Here is a 20035-nt window from a genome sequence, read left to right as displayed (position 1 = left end):
GAATAAAGAGGTCTATACCTGCTTTTACTTATTTTTTTCATTTTTTTAAGTTTATGTATTGTTTTTGAGAGAGAGAGAGAAAGCAAGCGGGGTAGGGGCTGGGGTGGGGGGCGGGGGGGAAGAATCCCAAGCAGGCTCCGCACTATCTGCACAGAGCCCAACATAGGGTCTGAACTCATGAACTGTAAGATCATGACCTGAGCCAAAATCAAGAGTCAGACCCTTAACAAACAGCCACCCAGGTGCCCTGAGGTCTGTGCCTGCTTCTTACCTTTTTGAGTCCTTTATAATCCAATCTATACATACAGTTTCTCATTGCATTTTCCTAAATAAAGGATTCTATAGCAGTCTACAAAGTAATTCGTTGTACAGGATACTTTCCTCTGCAGCTTCTGACAATTTTACAGACAATTGAGCATCTTTGGAACCAAGTTTGTAAAATCATGTTTTCACCTATGGCCAGGGGTTATTGCATTATCTGAGGTCTAATAGAAAATCATTGTGCCTTTATAAAAGCATAAAGTGTGGAATAAAGAAATGATAATCTGTATTAACTGTTGAATTTAACAGTTTGTGGAACAAATGCTGGAATTTTTCCCTTTTTTGAAAACTGTATCTTTACAATTATCCAAATCATATTTTTGAGAGTGGCCTAGTTGGGACCTCATGTATATTGTACAAATAGTGAGAGAAGCAGCACTTCATACAATAAGCTGTTAAAAAGAATGACAAAGTACTCTAGAAAAGACATGGAGTAATTAATTATAATTACATATAATTGAAGAAAAAAACAGAATGACTTAAAAAAGAGGATATACACCACTTACACTTCTTAAAAAGGATGTTAGCCGAACAAAACAGTAAGCAGTGGCGAACAAACATTTTCTGGGAAATATTGAGGGAGAGGAGAGGAGAGGAGAGGAGATAGAATGAGTCTATTTGAAAGTACATTTGTTTTTTGTATGCATTTTTCATATCATTTGAATTACTTTTAGTAGATGTGTCACAGTGGTATTCAAAAATATATATTAATAATATGTTGCAGGACATCTGGGTGGCCCAGTCAGTTGAGTGTCCAACTCTTGATTTTGGCTCAGGTCATGGTCCCAGGGTTGTAGGATTCAGCCCATGCTAAGTGTAGCTCCTACTTAAGATTCTCTCTCTCCCTCCTGCTCACACTTTACTCTTTCACATTCTATCTCTAAAATAAAATTTAAAAAAATAAAGAAACTAATATGTTGGTATCAAATATATATGAATAATAACATATTAGTATAATTAAAGCTAAAAATTACTCCTAACAAGATGTTCAAGAGAACTGATGTCCAATTGTTTTGTCTTACTGATAACCAGTAAAAATATTGTATCAGTAATCAAAAATTTCTCGGCAAACCCAAGTCCAGGGCCCAATGGCTTCTCATGGATTTCTGCCAGACATTTATTTTTTTTTTTTTTTTTTATTTATATATGAAATTTATTGTCAAATTGGTTTCCATACAACACCCAGTGCTCATCCCAAAAGGTGCCCTCCTCAGTACCCATCACCCACCCTCTCCTCCCTCCCACCCCCCATCAACCCTTAGTTTGTTCTCAGTTCTCAACAGTCTCTTATGCTTTGGCTCTCTCCCACTCTAACCTCTTTTTTTTTTTTTTTTTTTGGTCCCCTCCCCCATGGGTTTCTCTTAAGTTTCTCAGGATCCACATAAGAGTGAAACCATATGGTATCTGTCTTTCTCTGTATGGCTTATTTCACTTAGCATCACACTCTCCAGTTCCATCCACGTTGCTACGAAAGGCCATATTTCATTTTTTCTCATTGCCACGTAGTACTCCATTGTGTATATAAACCACAATTTCTTCATCCATTCATCAGTTGATGGACATTTAGGCTCTTTCCATAATTTGGCTATTGTTGAGAGTGCTGCTATGAACATTGGGGTACAAGTGCCCCTATGCATCAGTACTCCTGTGTCCCTTGGATAAATTCCTAGCAGTGCTATTGCTGGGTCATAGGGTAGGTCTATTTTTAATTTTCTGAGGAACCTCCACACTGCTTTCCAGAGCGGCTGCACCAATTTGCATTCCCACCAACAGTGCAAGAGGGTTCCCGTTTCTCCACATCCTCTCCAGCATCTATAGTCTCCTGATTTGTTCATTTTGGCCACTCTGACTGTCTGCCAGACATTTAAAGATGAGTTCATACCTGTTATTCTCAAGCTGTTCCAAAAACTAGAAATTGAAGGAAAACTTCCAAACTCATTTTACCAGGCCAGCATTATCTTGATTCCAAAACCAAAGACCCCACTAAAAAGTAGGATTCCAGGTCAATATCCCTGATAAACATGGATGCACAAATATTCAACAAGAAACTGGAAAATCAAATCTAAAAGTACATTAAAAGAATCATTCACCAAGATCAAGTGGGATTTATTCCTGGACTGCAAGGTGGTTCAATAGACACAAATCAATCGTGAATAACCATATTAATGAAAGAAAGGATAAGAGCTGTATGATCCTCTCAAGAGATGCAGAATAAGCATTTGACAAAGTACAGCATCCATTCTTGATTAAAAACCCTGAAAAAAGTAGGGATAGGAGGGAGCATATCTCAACATCACAGAGACCATACACAAAAGACCCATAGTTAATATCATCTTCAATGGGGAAAAACAGAGCTTTTCCTCTATGTTCAGGAAGAAGATAGGAATGTCCGCCCTCACCATTGTTATCTAACAGAGTACAGGAAGTCCTAGCCATAGCTGTCAGTAAACACAAAGATAGAAAAGGCATCCAAATCAGCAATGAAGAAGTTAAACTTTTACTATTCGAAGATGACATAATATTCCATGTAGAAACCCCAAAAGACTCCACCAAAAAATTGCTAGAACTGGTACACAAATTCAGTAATACAAATTCTGGATACAAAATCAGCGTACAGAAATCTGTTTCATTTCTATACACCAATAAGGAAGCAGCAGAAAGAGAAATCAAAGAATCCATCCCATTTACAATTACACACGCACATGCACTTATGCATGCGCTCACGTGTGCGCGCGCGCACACACACACACACACACACACAAATGTAAGATACCCAGAAATAAACCTGATCAAAGAGGTAAAAGATCTATATGCTGACAACTATAGAATGCTTATGAGAGAAATTGAAGATGACAGAAAGAAATGGAAAAACATTCTGTCCTTATGGATTGGAATAACAAATATTGTTAAAATGTCTGTAGTATCCAAAGAAATCTACACATTCAATGCAATCTCTATGAAAATGGCACAAGCATTTTTCACAGAGCTTGAACAAACAATCCTAAAATTGATGTGGAACATAAACAATTGCCAAAATAATCTTGAAAAAAGGAAAGTGAAGCTAAAGGAGTCACAATTCTGGACTTCAAGCTGTATTACAAAGCTGTTATCATCAAGACAGTATGGTACTGGCACAAAAACAGACACTGAGATCAATGGAACACAATAGAAAACCCAGAAATGGAGCCAAAACCCTATGGTGAGCTAATCTTTGACGAAGCAGGAAAGAATATCCAATGGAAAAAAAGCCTGTCTCTTCAACAAATAGTGCTTGGAAAACTGGACAGCAACATGCACAAGAATGAAACTGGACTGCTTTCCTGCATCATACAAAGAAGTAAATTCAAAATGGATGAAACACCTAAATGAGATAGGAAACTATCAAAATCCTAGTGGAGAACACAGGCAGCAATCTCTTTGACCTCGGCTATAACAACTTACCAGACACTTCTGTGGAGACAAGGGAAACAAAAGCAAAAGTGAACCATTGGGGCTTCATCACGATAAAAACCTTCTGCACAGTGAAGAAAACAATGAAAAAAACTAAAAGGCAACCTAATGGAATGGGAGAAGATGTTTGCATATGATATATCAATAAAGGGTTAGTATTCAAAATCTACAACTTAATTATCAACTTAATACTTAAAGAATAAATAATACAGTGGAAGAAATGGGCAGAAGACATGCAAAGACATTTTTTCCAAAGAAGACATCCAGAAGGTCAACAGACACATGAAAAGATGCTCATCAACATCACTCATCATCAGGGAAATGCAAATCAAAACTATGAGGAGATACAACTTCACACCTGTCAGAATGGCTAAAATTAACAACAGAGGAAATAAGAGATATTAGTGAAGACGCAGAGAATGGTTAATCCTGTTGCTCTGCTGGGGATAATGCAAACTAGTGCAGCCACTCTGGAAAACAGTTTCCTCTAAAAGTTAAAAATAGACCTACCTTACAATCCAACAATTGCACTACTACATATTTACCCAAAGGATACAAAAATACTGATTCGAAGGTAGATGCCCCCTGCTGTTTCTAGCAGCATTATCAACAATTGCCAAATTATAAAAAGAGCCCAGATGTCTAGCAACTGATGAATGGAAAAAGTAGAAGTGGTCTTATATACAATGGAATAGTACTCAGCCATCAAAAAGAATGAAATCTTGCCATTTGCAATGACGTGGATGGAGCAAGGGTGTATTATGCTAAGCAAAATAAGTCAAAGAAAGACAAATACCATATGATTTCACTCATGTGGAATTTATTTTTTTTTTTTTTTAAATTTTTTTTTTCAACGTTTATTTATTTTTGGGATAGAGAGAGACAGAGCATGAACGGGGGAGGGGCAGAGAGAGAGGGAGACACAGAATCGGAAACAGGCTCCAGGCTCTGAGCCATCAGCCCAGAGCCCGACGCGGGGCTCGAACTCACGGACCGGGAGATCGTGACCTGGCTGAAGTCGGACGCTTAACCGACTGTGCCACCCAGGCGCCCCACTCATGTGGAATTTAATAAGCAAAAGAGATGAACATGGGGAAAAAGAAAAAGAGAGAGACTCAACTATAGAGAACAAACTGAGGGTTGTTGGAAGGGAGATGGGCAAGGGAATGGGCAAAATGGGGGAGGGGTATTAAGGAGGGCACCTGTGATGAGCACTGGGTGTTATATGTAAGCGATGAATACTACTCCTGAAACTAATATTACACTATATGTTACTATAATTTAAATCAAAACTTGAAACATTAACAAATAATTGTCCTGCTCTTAATGTATTTCTTTTTGTTGCTGTATAGCAAATTACTACAAATTAGTGGCTTGAAACAACACAGACCTACTATCTTCACAGAGTCTTGGGTCAAGAGTCTGGAAATAAATGGGTTCTGTGCTCAGGGCCTCCCACGTTGGCCATGTGGCCTTGTCCTCTAGACTTTGGTGTTCTCTCAACATCTCCCAGATTGCTAGAAGATTTCAGTTCTTTGAGATTATAGTTACTGAGGTCTCTTCTGTTTTTGGTTGTCAGCTGTGGGTCAATCTCGGCTACTAGAGGCCTTTTCCTCTTGTGTCACATTCACAATATAGCAGGTGACCTCTCCTTTCAGCCCAAAAGGATAATTACTCTGAGGCTTCACCTTCACAGATGCACCTGATTAGGTCACAGGCCCACTCAGAGTAACCTTTCTTTTAACTCAAAGTCAGCTGATAGGTGCTATGATCATGATAGTGGTATCCCATCTTATTTAATGGTTGCATTCACACTCAAGGGGAGGGTTTATTGTGCTCACATTTGAACTGTGCCTACAACAGGAACAAAGAATAGCCTACAAAGTTGATCATCCTGCCTCAAATTTTGCATTCACCTCTTTCCGCTGCATTTATATCATATATTGAAATAAAATGGCAAATGACAGATACAAGAACCTATTTTGTCTGATATGGCATCATTTTTTTTTTCCTGGGAAAACAAACAAAAACCATAGACTCTATAGTCAGTAATCAAAAAACAAAAATTAATTCTTTTGATGTTTCCAGTCCCAGAATGTAGGATATACATTCTAAAAAGATACCTGCCCCTCCATTTACATTTCTTTAAGTTGAGTTCAGCTCAGAAGGCCTATTATACACACACCATCTCCTTCACAGTATCTCCCTTGACTTCTCCATCTACTAGCAAACGAAAGTTACAGACAGACACAGAGACCAGGACTTCAAAATCTGATGGACTTCTTTAACTTTTATACCAGACTGTGTAACATACGGGTTATGCTAACAGCTGTCCTCCACACTCACAGCGGAGCTTGTGAGCCATTAATTTGTAAATATATTATGAGCACAGATATCTTTCTCTATTAAGATATTTACTTTTCAGTATTGTGATTTATGAAATTAGGCTATATATTTACGGTTGGTCTGATTCCTCTATTTTCTTTTTTGCAGTTTTAAACCTCTCTCTTATGTTGTTCTTCTCTCTTGATGTGGCAAAAAGTAAAAATCCAATACATTTCTATGTGTATGTTCATAGTTATTACACACATTTTTTAGCAAGTCTTGTGGCAGCAGCACAATTGGGGTAATACTGTAGCGCCACTGGGCTGTTTTATGAGGCAATAATCTTGTTGCTTATGAGTGAACTCGATTACAGACTTATAAACCTACAGTAGAGATGCTGTCACCTTACAAACATTTTTGGTTGAACTCTCATTCATTTTTAAATTATGCCTAATAAAGATATAGTTAGAAGTCAAAGTTCTTTCAAGTACAGTCTACCTGAAAATTATGTTGGAAATGTGACAAAAATCAAAATACCTGCTGTGTCTTGAAATTTGCATATATTATGTCTCATGAACTTTTCTTTTTTTGGTTGACCTGGAATATAGGTGTGCCTCCCCGTTTTCAAGTGATACTTTTGTGATCTATAATGTTAATACTAAGTTTAAAACAGTAAATAATTCATATGCAGCTAATTTTTTTAAGTGATGATTTTGCTTCTTGAATCACTGTTTTGTACCTTCACATTTTTTATGGTCACAGGTGCTTAAATTCATAGGTAGAGAAGTCAATGTAGTTGGATATCAAGATTTTACCTCAAATTTCAATTTTCTCACTTAATTTTTTTAAAGCCAATGCATTTATCGGAGAGGTGGTACTTGCAAGGGAGAACACATTGTCATTGCAGCCATTAGGAGATGCTAATTACAGCATGCAGTCTTTCCAATTACATGTGCTATAGCTACAGACAATGGCTGCTTTGCTTTGTTTAGTTTTGGGAAACATCCTTTTGCTACATAGTATTTATATAATTATACATATCAACCATAACTGATTCAATTTGGGATTGGAATAAGTGAATCAGCAGGGATAAAAAAGATGTAACATCTGTCCTTCTTACCTTATAGAATTCAGGATGTTTATAGCTAAAAAAAATAATCTGAGGTGGTATATCTCATTGTGGTTTTGACTTGTATTTCCCTGATGATGAGTGATGTTGAACATTTTTTCATGCGTCTCTTTGCCATCTGGATGTCTTATTTGGAAAAGTGTCCATTTATTCACAGCATTATTTGTTTTTCAGGTGTTGAGTTTGGTAAGTTCTTTATAGGTTTTGGATACTAACCCTTTATCCTGTATGTCATTTGCAAATATCCTCTCCCATTCCATTAGTTGCCTTTTAGTTTTGTTGATTGTTTCCTTTGCTGTGCAGAAGCTTTTTATCTTAGTGAGGTCCTAATACTTCATTTTTGCTTTTATTTCCCTTGCATCCAGAGACATGTCAAGTCAGAAGTTGCTGTGGCCTAGGCTGGAGAGGTTATTGCCTGTTTGCCTGTTTACTCCGGTGGGATTTTGATAGTTTCCTGTCTCACATTTAGGTCTTTCACCCATTTTTATTTTTTGTGTATGGTGTAAGAAAGTGGCCCAGTTTCATTCTTCTGCATGTCGCTGTCTGGTTCTACCAGCACCATTTGCTAAGGAGACAGTCTTTTTTCCATTGAATATTCTTTCCTGCTTTGTTGAAGATTAGTTGGCCATGTATTTGTGGGACCATTGAAATCTTGCCATTTGTAACAGTGCGAGTGGAACTGGAGGGTATTGTGCTAAGTGAAGTAAGTCAGTCAGAGAAAGATACCATATGACTTCACTCATATGGAATTTGAAAAATTCAACAGATGAACATAGGGAAAGGGAAGAAAAATAAAAACAGAGGGAGACAAGCTATAAGAGATTCTTAAATACAGATAAACTAAGGGTTGCTGGAGGGGGAGGATGTGGGGATGGGTTAAATGGGTGATGGGCATTAAGGAAGGCACTTTTTTTGGAATGAGCACTGGGTGTCATATGTAAGAGATGAATCACTGGGTTCTACTCCTGAGGCCAAGACTATACTGTATGGTAACTAACTTGCATGTAAATAAAAAGGAAAAACAAAGATAAAAAATATAATTTGAGATACTTCTGACATAGTAGTTTTAGATGCCATCTTTCCTCTGATTTTTATTTTCTTTTTATTATTTTTTAAATGTTTATTTTTGAGAGAGAGGGAGACACAGAATCTGAAGCAGTCTCCAGGCTCTGAGCTGTCACCACAGAGCCCAACATGGGGCTCAAACTAATTAACTGTAAGACCATGGCCTGAGCTGAAGTCAGATGCTTAACCAACTGAGCCACCCAGGTGCCCCTCTTCTGATTTTTAAAAGTGCACATAGTTTTATAGCTACCTTTCTTTTAAATAACTTTTTTTGACTTTGAATTTTCTTGTTTAATCTGTTTACCACTTATACCCACTGACCTTCCCAAAGTCATTTACAGACCTTTCCATAGAAGCCCATTACTTCTTGTATCTTTCTGCTAACAGGCATTCTCTAGCTCCAGGATCATCTTCAGCTGTGCTGGACAAGGAAACTGATGGTCTAGAACAGAAGTTAGCAAACTGGCTCCCAGGTCAAATTTAGCTGACCACCACTGGTGTGTTGTTTTAAGTAAAAGGAAAAGAGTCCCAGACATTTTTAACAGGTGTTCTATAGCTGCTTTCATGTTACAGTGAGAGTTGCACAGTGTGACAAAGATCGTATGGCCTGCAGGGGCACCTGGGTGGCTTAGTCGGTTAAGCCCAACTCTTGATTTCAGCTCAGGTCATAATCTCACATTTCATGGGATACACTCCTGTGTTGGGCTCTGCACTGACAGTGCAGAGTCTGCTTGGGATTCTCTCTCTGCCCCTCCCCCTGTTTATGCTCGTTCTTTCTCTTTCTCTCAAAAATAAGTGTTTTTTTGTTTTTGGTTTTTTTAAAAAGATAATTTGGCTTGCAAAGCCTAATATATGTACTATCTGGCTCTTTACTAAAAAGTTTATTGACCACTGATCTAGAAGCTAATCTCAACCAAATGGAAATGGTGAATAAATATTCATTTCCTCACCATGTAGGGTAAATTTTAAGTTGTGTTCCACATACAGTAAGATTTGGCCTCCTGTTGTCTGTGGGAGTTACTAGTTTAATAACAAAACTTTATTGGCTTCCCATTCTCCTGTTTCATGTGCGCACATCCTTATCAAGCTTTCTAGAATCATCTCCCACATAAACCACTGGTACCCAAACCTCAGTCTCAGAATGTGATTGTGACAAACACAAACTTGGTTATCTTATATTCAACATTCTCTTTTTATCTGTCCAACTATTGCTTAAGTTAGCTTTGTGAGCTGTTAACATGCCAAGATTTTATTCAATGTTTATTCATCTTCACTGAAAGCATCATGTGCTAGACTCTAAGATATGGGTAAAAGTTCGAGATATCTGAGGGATATATTTTGTAAGTCTCCTTACTTTTTGGCACTTTTTTGGTGCCCATATTCAAAATTAAGTTTACTTCATGTTGGTACCTTGTTGTAGATCTTATGAGTAAAACATATTTATCAATTCTCTTTTTCTTTTATGATACACAGTAATTTGTACCCAATCAACATAAATTAAGTAATTACGGGGACACTGTGAAGAATATTGAATACTGTTGGCTCTTAAAACAGACGATTAAGGGTGGAGAAGGTGTGATTCCTTGCCCTTTATTTAAACAATGCATCAGTGGCTGGGAGAATAAGCATAAGCTGCTTGAGAATGTCTTAGGAATCAGAGACATCATTATTGATATAAATGGACACCCTTCTGCTACAAGCATGCTAAGGATCCAGAACTAGCGTGATCTAATTGCTGCATACTGGGTTATATAACCAGAACGAGGGCTGAGAGTAAGATTTTTTTTTTTTTTTAAGAAAGAAAGCACATAGCTTCAGTATCCTTTTTCAGATAATGTTTATGGAGAGGTTTTAGCATTTGCAAGCCCAGAAGACTGAGACAGACTAAGAAAACTAGAATATCATCCTTAGAGGACTCAAACCCCCTCTATGTCTAAACCCCCCTCTAGAGCAGAAAAGTTAAAAACGGAGTATTCAAGAGCAGCTTCAGTGGGTTTATGGTGGCAAAAAAAACCCAACTCTTTACAAAAGTTTGGAGACAAAGTGAGTTTTGGAAGAAGTATAAGTCAAGGGTAGCCAGAGTTCAGTTCTTATGATCTGTATTTTTTTTAAGTTTATTTATTTTGAGAGTGAGAGTGAGAGAATGAGAGAGAGAGAGAAAGAGAGAGAGAATTAATATGAGTGGGGTGGAGCAGAGAGGGAGGGAGAGAGAATTCCAAGCAGGCTCCACACTGTCAGTGCTGAGCTAATCAAGGGGCTTGAACTCATAAACCATAAAATAGTGACGAGCTAAGAGCAAGAGTCAGTTGCTTAACCGACAGAGCCACCTAGGTACCCTGATCTCTTTTTTTTGTTGTTGTTAGAGATAGCAGTTGTGCTATCACATGTGGTAGTGTCCTTTTGCAGAGGAATAGATCTGAAAGTTCTATAGTTTTCTTTTCTCTTTATTCTTTTTATTCTCTTTATTCTAGAATACTTTTAGGGTCTGGGGAATCCAGGCAGTTTATAGTGTCTGCCCCCTACTTGTTCAGAGTAACTTGACTGTGGTTACTTCTCTGGGATTTAACAGCTGACCGCAGTGAGAAATCCAAGGACTTTTGAAACCTACAGTTTGTATTAAACAAAATAGGTCAAGGGATCTTGAATGGAATGGAAAATTCTAAAACTCAGTTTGATGTTTATCCTTTGTAACTCCACATCGAGTATTATCTGCAAGACTCCCTTCTCTGTCCCCCATTATGCTACATTCTCAAATAATGTAGCCTTTGATTAAAAAAAAAAAAAAAAGATGGCTCATTCCCTTTTTGAAGATACAACTACAGATATGCAATCTCTCTCTCTAATGGCTTTCAAAGTTGGGACTATTTCAAGAAATTTCCTTCCTACCAGAAATAGTTTTCTATGCTAGAATCACCTTCAATCTCTCTCTTAAAAAAGGAAAAAATAATAACATCTAGATCATGTCGTAAAATGTTTTACAACTTGCAAGCACTCAACTTCTGTTGATCTTGTCATTCTCCCTTTTGCTGACTCGGTTGGCAGATGTCTCATTTTTGCTCTCAGCTACTTGAAATAGTGCAGTTCATTTTCAAGATGTTTTAGATTTCACATCATTTTATCAGAAGATACTTCTTAAAAATAGTGTGCTTATCAAGAAATCTGTTTTGTCACTTTCATCTCATGTTATTTAATACTCCCTGTAGTAAACAGCTTAAGTAATGGAAAGTTTTGAAAAATAAATTCCCCAATTCACATTCTGGAAAGTAAGGCGTTCCCCCTCCCCCCTCCCTACCCCTTGGGATCATTATTTTTCTCCTGCCCATATTTTGAGTTAGTTATCCACACAACTGTGAAAACATATAATCTTAGCCACAAATTCCTTTTTGAAGGCAATTAGCAAAGGCTTATTATGTTAAAATCTGTGAATTTACATATTCATCCTTCCTTTCCCCAACACTGAACACTAAATTATTTGACTGAAAAAGAAATCTCCCATAGGTATTTTACATGGTGTTCAAATGTTAAATGTAGGTTAAAGTCTTACACACTGGCCTCATTTGACATGTATTTTTTAATTTATTTATAATTTCTTAATTTAAAAAAAAAAACAGGCTAATGTTTTGAACAGACTTATATGCTAGTCAGTCATCCCTCCCCTTCTTTAGAACAGAGCCCTTTACTATGGGTTTGAGAACTCTTAGTCCTCTACACAATCACCATTTCTGATTCCATTTGAAGCTGCCATCTTCTTCTGGCTACTATAGCTTTGTTTGGAGTGGCCACCTAAACCAACCTGAACCAATCACAGTAGGTCTCCATGATTTTTCTTTTAAACTGGATTCAGGGAATTGAGTTCTTCTTTAACAGAGGTAGTTGTGATACTCAGGTAATGTTAGTGACTATGTTTCTATGAAGTGAAAGATGGGACAGTAAGATTTTCATGTAGAAAGAAGCAAAGAGGAGTTAAGGAGAAAGCAGGAGCTGGAGAGGAAGAGGGGTGTAGCACACATGACAGCAAGTGAGTGGCTTTTTTGCCAATAAATGTTCAATTATTTTCTGCTCGAAAGTTAGTAACAGTTACATTTTGATTACTTGCTTGCAAGAGTTCTCAACAGTACCAAAGATTGGTTTCGCCTCATCTATTTTTAATCTAAAAAATACTTAACCAAATTTAGATATATTTATGGAATTATGATAGTTTTGTCATTAATATTGACAGTTTACTTACCTTAGCTAAATTTATAACATATATGTATATTTATATTTATATATTTTACTATTAAAAGTAAACTATAAAATATAAATATAAAAGTATTAAAAATACCTTTTAAAGTATTTTTAAATTATATATAATGAGAAGAAACTTTTATTTCCTTTCACATATACTACAATATACAAAATTAAAATGATCTTACAAACTCCTTGAATATCTTTGCATCCTCTCCTTCAAAAGCCCTTTCACTGAGAGAATGAGGTGTGATATAACTGGAAGAAACTCCTAGCCAAAACTGAAATAGCTACTAAGAAAGTCTAAAAAGGCAAAAAATAGTGATCACTACATTTTTCAGTATTTTGTAGATTTTTTTTACCTGAAACTTGAAATCTCTTTTAGCCTTTACAAGTGTCCAACTAAATTCAAGTAATACTTAAATCAGTATCAACTAACAACTTAGCCCTAATATGGCATGAGTAATCTCTTGATTATATATCTATACTATATATGTAAAGACTACAAAGAGAATGTTGAGTGAGAAAAACATGAAGTGGTTGAAATATGATTATTCTACATGCTGAGTAACTTCATATGTTCCCATAAGAAAGTCATCAAAGTTTTCTTGCTGATTATAATCAAAAGGCTACTCTAACACAAGGCAGGGAAATACATAGTTTAAATGCAACAGATTTATGAATTAAAAAAATATTAATAGAAAAACAATCCTAAAATATGTATGCAACCACAAAAAAAATCTTCAATAGCCAAAGTAATCGTTAGAAAAGAGAATGGCGTTAGAGACATTACACTCCCTCATTTCAAACTATATTATAAAACTATAGTATTCAAAACAGTATTTTATTGGCATGAAAACACATACGTAGATCAATGGAATGGAATAAAGTGGCCAGAAATAAACCCCAGCATATAGTCAATTATTTCATGACAAAGAAGCCAAGAATATAAAATGGGGAAAGGCAGTCTCTTCAATAAATGGTGTTGGGAAAACTGGACAGTTACACTGAAAAGAATGAAACTGGGCCACTATCTTATACCATAAACACAAAAAAATCTACTCAAAGTGGATTAAAGGCTTTAGTGTAAGACTTGGAACCATTAAACTCCTAGAAGAAAACATAGGGGGTAAACTCCTTGACATTGGTCTGGGCAAGGATTCTTGGCATTTGACACTAAAAGCAAAGACAACAGAAGCAAAAATAAATAAGTGGGATTATATCCAACTAAAAAGCCTCTACACAGCAAAGGAAGCCATCAAAACAGTGAAAAGGCAACCTGCCAGATAGAAGAAATATTTGCAAATCACACATCTGATAAGGAGTTATTATTCAGAATATATATAAAACTCCTATAACTCAACAGCAAAAACAAAAGAGACAATCCAATTAAAAATAGTAAAAGGATCTGAGTACGCATTTTTCTAAAGAAGACATACAGATGGCCAGCAGGTGCATGAAAGGATGCTCAAAATCACAAAAATGCAAATAAAAATCACAATGAATTATTACCACACACTTGTTAGAATGGCTATCTCTAAGACAAGAAATGCCAAATGCTGGCAAGGATGTATGAAAAAAGGGAACCCTTGTGCATTGCTGGTGGGAATGTAAAATGGTACACCCACTACGTAAAACAGTATAGCAGTTCCTCAACAAGGTAAAAAAAAAATAAAAAAGAACTATTATATGATTCAGCAATTCCACTTCGAGATATTTACCTAAAGAAAATGAAAATATCAATGCAAAAAGATAAATGAACCCCCATGTTCAATGTAGCATCATTTACAATGGCAAAGACATGGAAAGTAATCTATGCATCCATCAATGGATGAATGGATAAAAGATGTCATGATATGCATATGCATGGAATATTATTCAGCTATAAAAATGGAAGAAATCTTATAGTTTGCTATAACGTAGATGGAATTTGAAGGCATCATGCTAAGGTGATACAAGTCAAAGAAAGACTGTATTTTCTCACTTATAAGTGGACTCTAAAACAACATCAAAAATATAGAGAATAGATTCATAATTCCCAAAAGTGGAGGGTGCCAGATAGAGGAAATGGGTGAAGCTGGTAAAAAGGTACAGTCTTCCAGTTATAAAAAAGTAAGTCATGTCTGAGGATGTAATGTACACCATGATGACTATAGTTAACAATACCGTATTACATATTTTAAAGTTACTAAGAGTAGTTCTCAAAAGTTCTCATTGCAAGAAATTATATCTGAATAGTGATGGATGTTAACTAGACTTATGGTTGTGATCATTTTGCAATATATGCAAATACAGGATCATTGTTATACACTAAATAAAATGTTGTATACAAATTAGTTCTAAAAAAAATCTTAGTAAATAAGGAAGTCTTGGATCTATGTTATCTTATTTTAGATTATCTTTTCAAACACTCATATAGAGAAACATACCTTGACTTTAGAAGGCTGACCTAATTGGCCCCCTTTATGAAATGTATACAAACTGATGGAGTTACTAGCTTTCCTTCTATGAATCATGGTTACCAGGAGACTAAGCTCTACCCTTAGCTGAATTATGTCCTTTCTCCAAACCAGATGAGTCCCAGTTGGAACTTTTCCAGCCGGCTTTTTCACAAATAGGATACAAGAGTGTATCGAAGGGCAGTTTGGGTGGCAGAAACCAAGTTTAAGTTGCTTTATTTTTTCAAATGAGCTACAGCTGTGGCTGTAGCCTGAGGTTCCTTTACTGCATAAAGCATAACAACTCTACCATATATGAACTCCTAGGACACAAGCCTCTGTTTCTGGTTAGGGAAAGGGTGTCTTTGATAATTGTGTAGATTAAAAACCCAAACCAAAATTACTGGTACAGGGCCTCTGATGGAAGCTGCTGCCCAAACAAAATTTTAAAGAGCTCAGGTTGTCATTTAATACATCTTTGCCTTTTGTGAGCTTGTTAGTGGTAACTTTACTGTGACAGTTTTCCTGTTTGCTTAGGAGGGAGAGATGTTTATTATTGTCTGCCCAATGGAGAATATAAAAATAGGAGTAGTATAGCTAATGGCTGGAATTGACATTTGGTCAGGATCAACTGCAAAAAGAACCAGTACAGACAGATGGGATGATGTTTAAGTCCAGCCTGTTGGGAAGAATATACTCCGGGGTAGTAGGAGAAACCTGGCTATGCACCGGCTTGGTCCCAGAGGACACCAAGAAATAGACAGATCTACCTAGTAGCTGGATTTTCCGTGTTTTATCTTTATACTAAAAGTAGTACAGATATATTCTTTTGGCCATAGAGAGGCTTTCATACACAGCTTGGCACACAGCCTTATTGAAAAATCAATGCATCTGCCATAGAGAAAATATAAAAGGATATACTCTCCTTGACAGTAGAGGGTAGAAGAGGAAGGAGTTAAAGGCAAAATTTAGTAGACATACATCATTCTAATGTTTTTTTTTTTTTTTTTTTAATGAAAGTATGTTTTTTTTTTTTTTTTTTTATTTTCTATACCTTCATGGGTGGGTCATACTTCTAGAATCAGTCTTTTGTTCATACTGGATCCACATTTATAGGATTTTGTTAAAATACACATCATTGCCTCTTGTTATAAAGAGAGCTTTGGTAACAATTCGCAGGTGTATACTAAAGGCAGGGAAGATTTCTGGTGTTCTCTGTGGAATGGTTTAGTTAGGTATATACAATGTCTTGGTAGACTGAGGAGAATCTCACGGTTATTATGTATACTTTTAAGGAGTTCTTGGCTACCTTCTGGAAAATGCATACTAACCAATCCTTTTATGGAAATTGCCATCAACAATATTATACAATCTACTCTAGCATTACATGATGGTTAGACTCATTTACATGAGCATCTAAATTAATCCACATGATGTAATAAAAATAGGATGTTAGTCCGGTGTTTTCCCCTGTTTCATGGTTATTTACAAAATTCAAAAAATTAAAAAAAAAGAAAATGGTAAACATTTAAGGACAAGAATTGATCCGGTTTCAGATATTAGTGGTAGACTGAATGGAAAAATATTTGGTGAGACCAGTTTCTGTAAGCTCATGGCAGACATTTCTTCTAGCTATGGGACTGATCTTTCACATAGCCATGCAAGCTGTTATAGCTGAACAGAATTATGTTATTTGAACACATCTAACTCTGCCATTTTTGTGAGGACATGGCCGTGGCCAATAGTGATTTGATTTTAGATGGAGTCTGACAAAAGGCAGAATGTGAAGAAGGTGAAATACAGGTAGACTCACAACAAATTAGAGGTACATTTTTTTTTTCTTTCTGTCAGGCTTGTACTTGTGACCTGCCTGAAGAGGCAGAAAACTAAAATGGAAGAAAGGTCTGAGAAATCAGAAGTCTCAGTAAGAAAATGCCACTGCTAAAAGATAAATGGCCTTTATGGATTTTACTCTTCATGTTTTGTGAACTGCTTCAGGAATTAAATTTTGAGAGGAATAGCATGAATGTTCTTATCTCTAGCCTTGTTAAAGGGCATTTTTGTTAAATAATTTTATGCTAAGGTTAATTAGGGAAGAAGGCTCAGGGAATCCTTTTTTGTTGTAAAGAATAAACTGCTAAGTGCAAAAGGATAGGGCATGGAGAAGAGACACTGTATATTTTTGGTTTTTGCTTTTGTTGTTGTTTTCTATAAAGATTTGTGTCTTGGGGTCTACTAAATTATTCCATTATAATAAATTTCATTATAAATTCCATTATGTAAATTCCATTATATCCTGTTTTATATTTCCTAGGTTAATAAGAAACTCTCTCTGGAGTTATTTGATGGGGGTGGGTGGAGGGAGGAGTGTTATTTGCAAAGTAGTAAGCAGCTTTTTTTTTTTTTTTTTTTTTCTTTCCTACTCTGGTAGTTTCTATTTGTGGAAGACATTCCTTATATTCGCACTGTTCCAGTGGCCAGATTCCTAAGATTAAAACCTGTGAATATGAAAAAATAATTCCAACAAAAAAATCAATTAATGTTAAGATCTTTAAGTTCCCTCTTTTTTTTTTTTTTTTTTTGTTTTGTTTTGTTTTGTTTTGTTTCTTAAATCCTTGTAAGTTTCTCTGGTAATAAACACATATTTGCTGAAGAGCACAGAAGAGGGAGAATTTCAGTCCTCTCCGTTCTGGAGTGTTTTCTAACTAAAAGGCAGTAACTAGATCATCTTGCTCTTAAGGGAGAAGATGCTGCTTTAGTGCATAATCACTTTATATTATTCCCCAACCCCAGTCTCACCCCTGCTTCATCTTGCTTCCTCATGCCCTATCCAGTCTTTAGCTGTAAAGTCCATTTTCTTTCTTCAACACTTTCTTCTGATTCCTTAGAGTAGGCACATTTCAAGAACATTTAATATTAGCATGCATTTTTGTTTTAATTATTTCAAATCTAGGTCTTTACCTTCAGTGTCACGGTAAACCCTTTAAGGGCAGAGTGCAAGTCCTACACAGTGCATAATGATACAGTTTCAGGTGTCCCCTCCCCCAAAATGTATCTTATGCTCTCAAAATATCTTTGATACCTTTAGTCTTACAGGTAAGTAATATAAGAAAGTCACTTTATTTTAATAAAAGTTATTTAATTTTTTAGAATAAAACTGAAAAGACTAATATAAAGTCAGTATTTTTATGGTGACACTATTTCCCCTGTTTTTTAATGTTAAATTCTAAAATTAGAGGATTTTTCCCCTTATTTTAGGAAATAGAAGTTACATATTGAAAAAAATGGAGTCAAATTCTTAAATACTTGATTTCTTTCTAAAGCTGATTCTTTTAAAGTGTGGCTATGGCAAAGCAGTATAGTTCATTAGAAATAAAAACTGTAAAGTGTCTGAGAAACTATTATTTAGTAGTTATTCTTGAAAAATTCATTTGAATTTCTGGGGACATAGCTCAACAATGATTCTTAAGGATTGAGCAAGATGAGGATAACTAATTTAATCGAAGAGGTAAGTTACTTATTATTAAGTGTTCTTTACCTCTTGATTTGTCTGCAGTAAAACTTGACTGTTAGGTAGGGAGAAGTGTTATCACAAACTAAACCATCTTTGGGTGACTGATGCTATTTGGAGAACTGAGAAATGTACTAGTAATACTGAAAGGTCCTGATCAAACCTTAAATGCATGTAAGAATCATGGTTAGAAGGAAATTTGCTAATAAGTTACAGTACTAGGGGCTGCTAGGTGGCTCAGTGGGTTAAGCCTCCAACTCTTGATTTGGGCTCAGGTCATGATCTCATAGGTTTTTAAGATCTGTGAGCTGTCATCATGGAGCCTGCTTGGGATTGTCTCTCTCCCTTTCTCTCTGCCCTGCCCCACTCATGCTCTTTCTCACAATAAATAAATAAACATTAAAAAAAAAATAAGTTAGAGAAGTAATACACTGTAACTTCAAAATTTGTCATTAAATTTATAATATATATATTATATATATATTATATATTAATATATATATAATATATATATATATAATATATATATATATGACATTAATGCCAGACTCACCAACATATAAACACATGGATTTTGTTACTTAATTGTGTCCATTTTCTTTTCTTATAGGAAGAAGAGTTCGGTAAGAACCTGTGGTGGAGTCACTCTCCTTTCTCCTTCAGCCAGGAGTGCATGACCAAGTGCCCAGTGGGAATGGGTTCCAGAAAAACACCTCCTCTACTTCCACATTTCCTTCCATTGGACATGTTTGGCAGAATTTGCTATTCTTCTCTAGCCACTTGAATGTTTAGAACCTACTGTGTTGTGACAATGGTAACAATATTTGACACAAATTGATGAAAATGTGTCAATGCCTCTACTTTGAAGTGCTTGATAAAGAGGAGGGAAATTCATTGTACCTTATTTACATACAGTAACAATTTTAGAGCTCCTCTCTTCTATAAACATTTATATTTGCACATAAAGGAAACGTTCACTGAAAATAGGTTTTGCTATCTACAACATTATATTAAAACTGGGTGGCTCAGTCAGTTAAGCGTCCGACTTCGGCTCAGGTCATCATCTCACAGTTCGTGGTTCAAGCCCCGCGTTGGGCTCTGTGCTGACAGCTCAGAGCCTGGAGCCTGCCTCAGATTCTGTGTCTCCCTCTCTCTCTGCCCTTCCCCTGCTCATGCTCTGTCTCTCTCGGTCTCAAAAATAAATAAAATTAAAAATAAAAAATCAAAAAGGTAAACATTATTTGAAATGAATAATTTCTTTTACTGTTTCCTAGCTGCACATAATTCTTAAGATAATTCTCTTTGGTTACTCGACCAAAGTTTTTGTCCTTTGATATTATTTATTTGATTTCATTCATTTATCATTTCTACAAAGATCAAATGTTAACATGGACTAAGTACTCATTAGTTTTTTTTTTTTTTCTTTCAAAGACCATTGAATTTTGTTGAAACTAGTAGTCAAGTAGGTTATGAGTGGCAAAAAAAAACATGGTTAATAATGGATAATTATTTTTTTCTCATGAGTGATCTTTGTTTAGCATATATAAATGTTTTGTAGTTATTACTAGA

General features: G+C 35.9%; 1 long non-coding RNA gene across 2 annotated transcripts in view; it reads left to right on the top strand.

The window, feature by feature from the left end:
• Window positions 1–19730, top strand: part of LOC147577513 (uncharacterized) — a 273639-nt gene extending 253909 nt beyond the window's left edge. For both annotated transcript variants that reach the window (XR_015255841.1, XR_015255842.1), the window contains one exon: window positions 19077–19730. This is a non-coding gene — a long non-coding RNA (uncharacterized LOC147577513). The remainder of the gene's footprint in view (window positions 1–19076) is intronic.
• The last annotated feature ends 305 nt before the right edge of the window (window positions 19731–20035 follow it).

Source organism: Puma concolor, chromosome C2 (genome assembly GCF_028749965.1).
Source record: "Puma concolor isolate L17-30 chromosome C2, mPumCon1.1.hap2, whole genome shotgun sequence".
NCBI classification, from domain to species: domain Eukaryota; kingdom Metazoa; phylum Chordata; class Mammalia; order Carnivora; family Felidae; genus Puma; species Puma concolor.
This window is presented reverse-complemented; position numbering and strand designations above follow the sequence as displayed.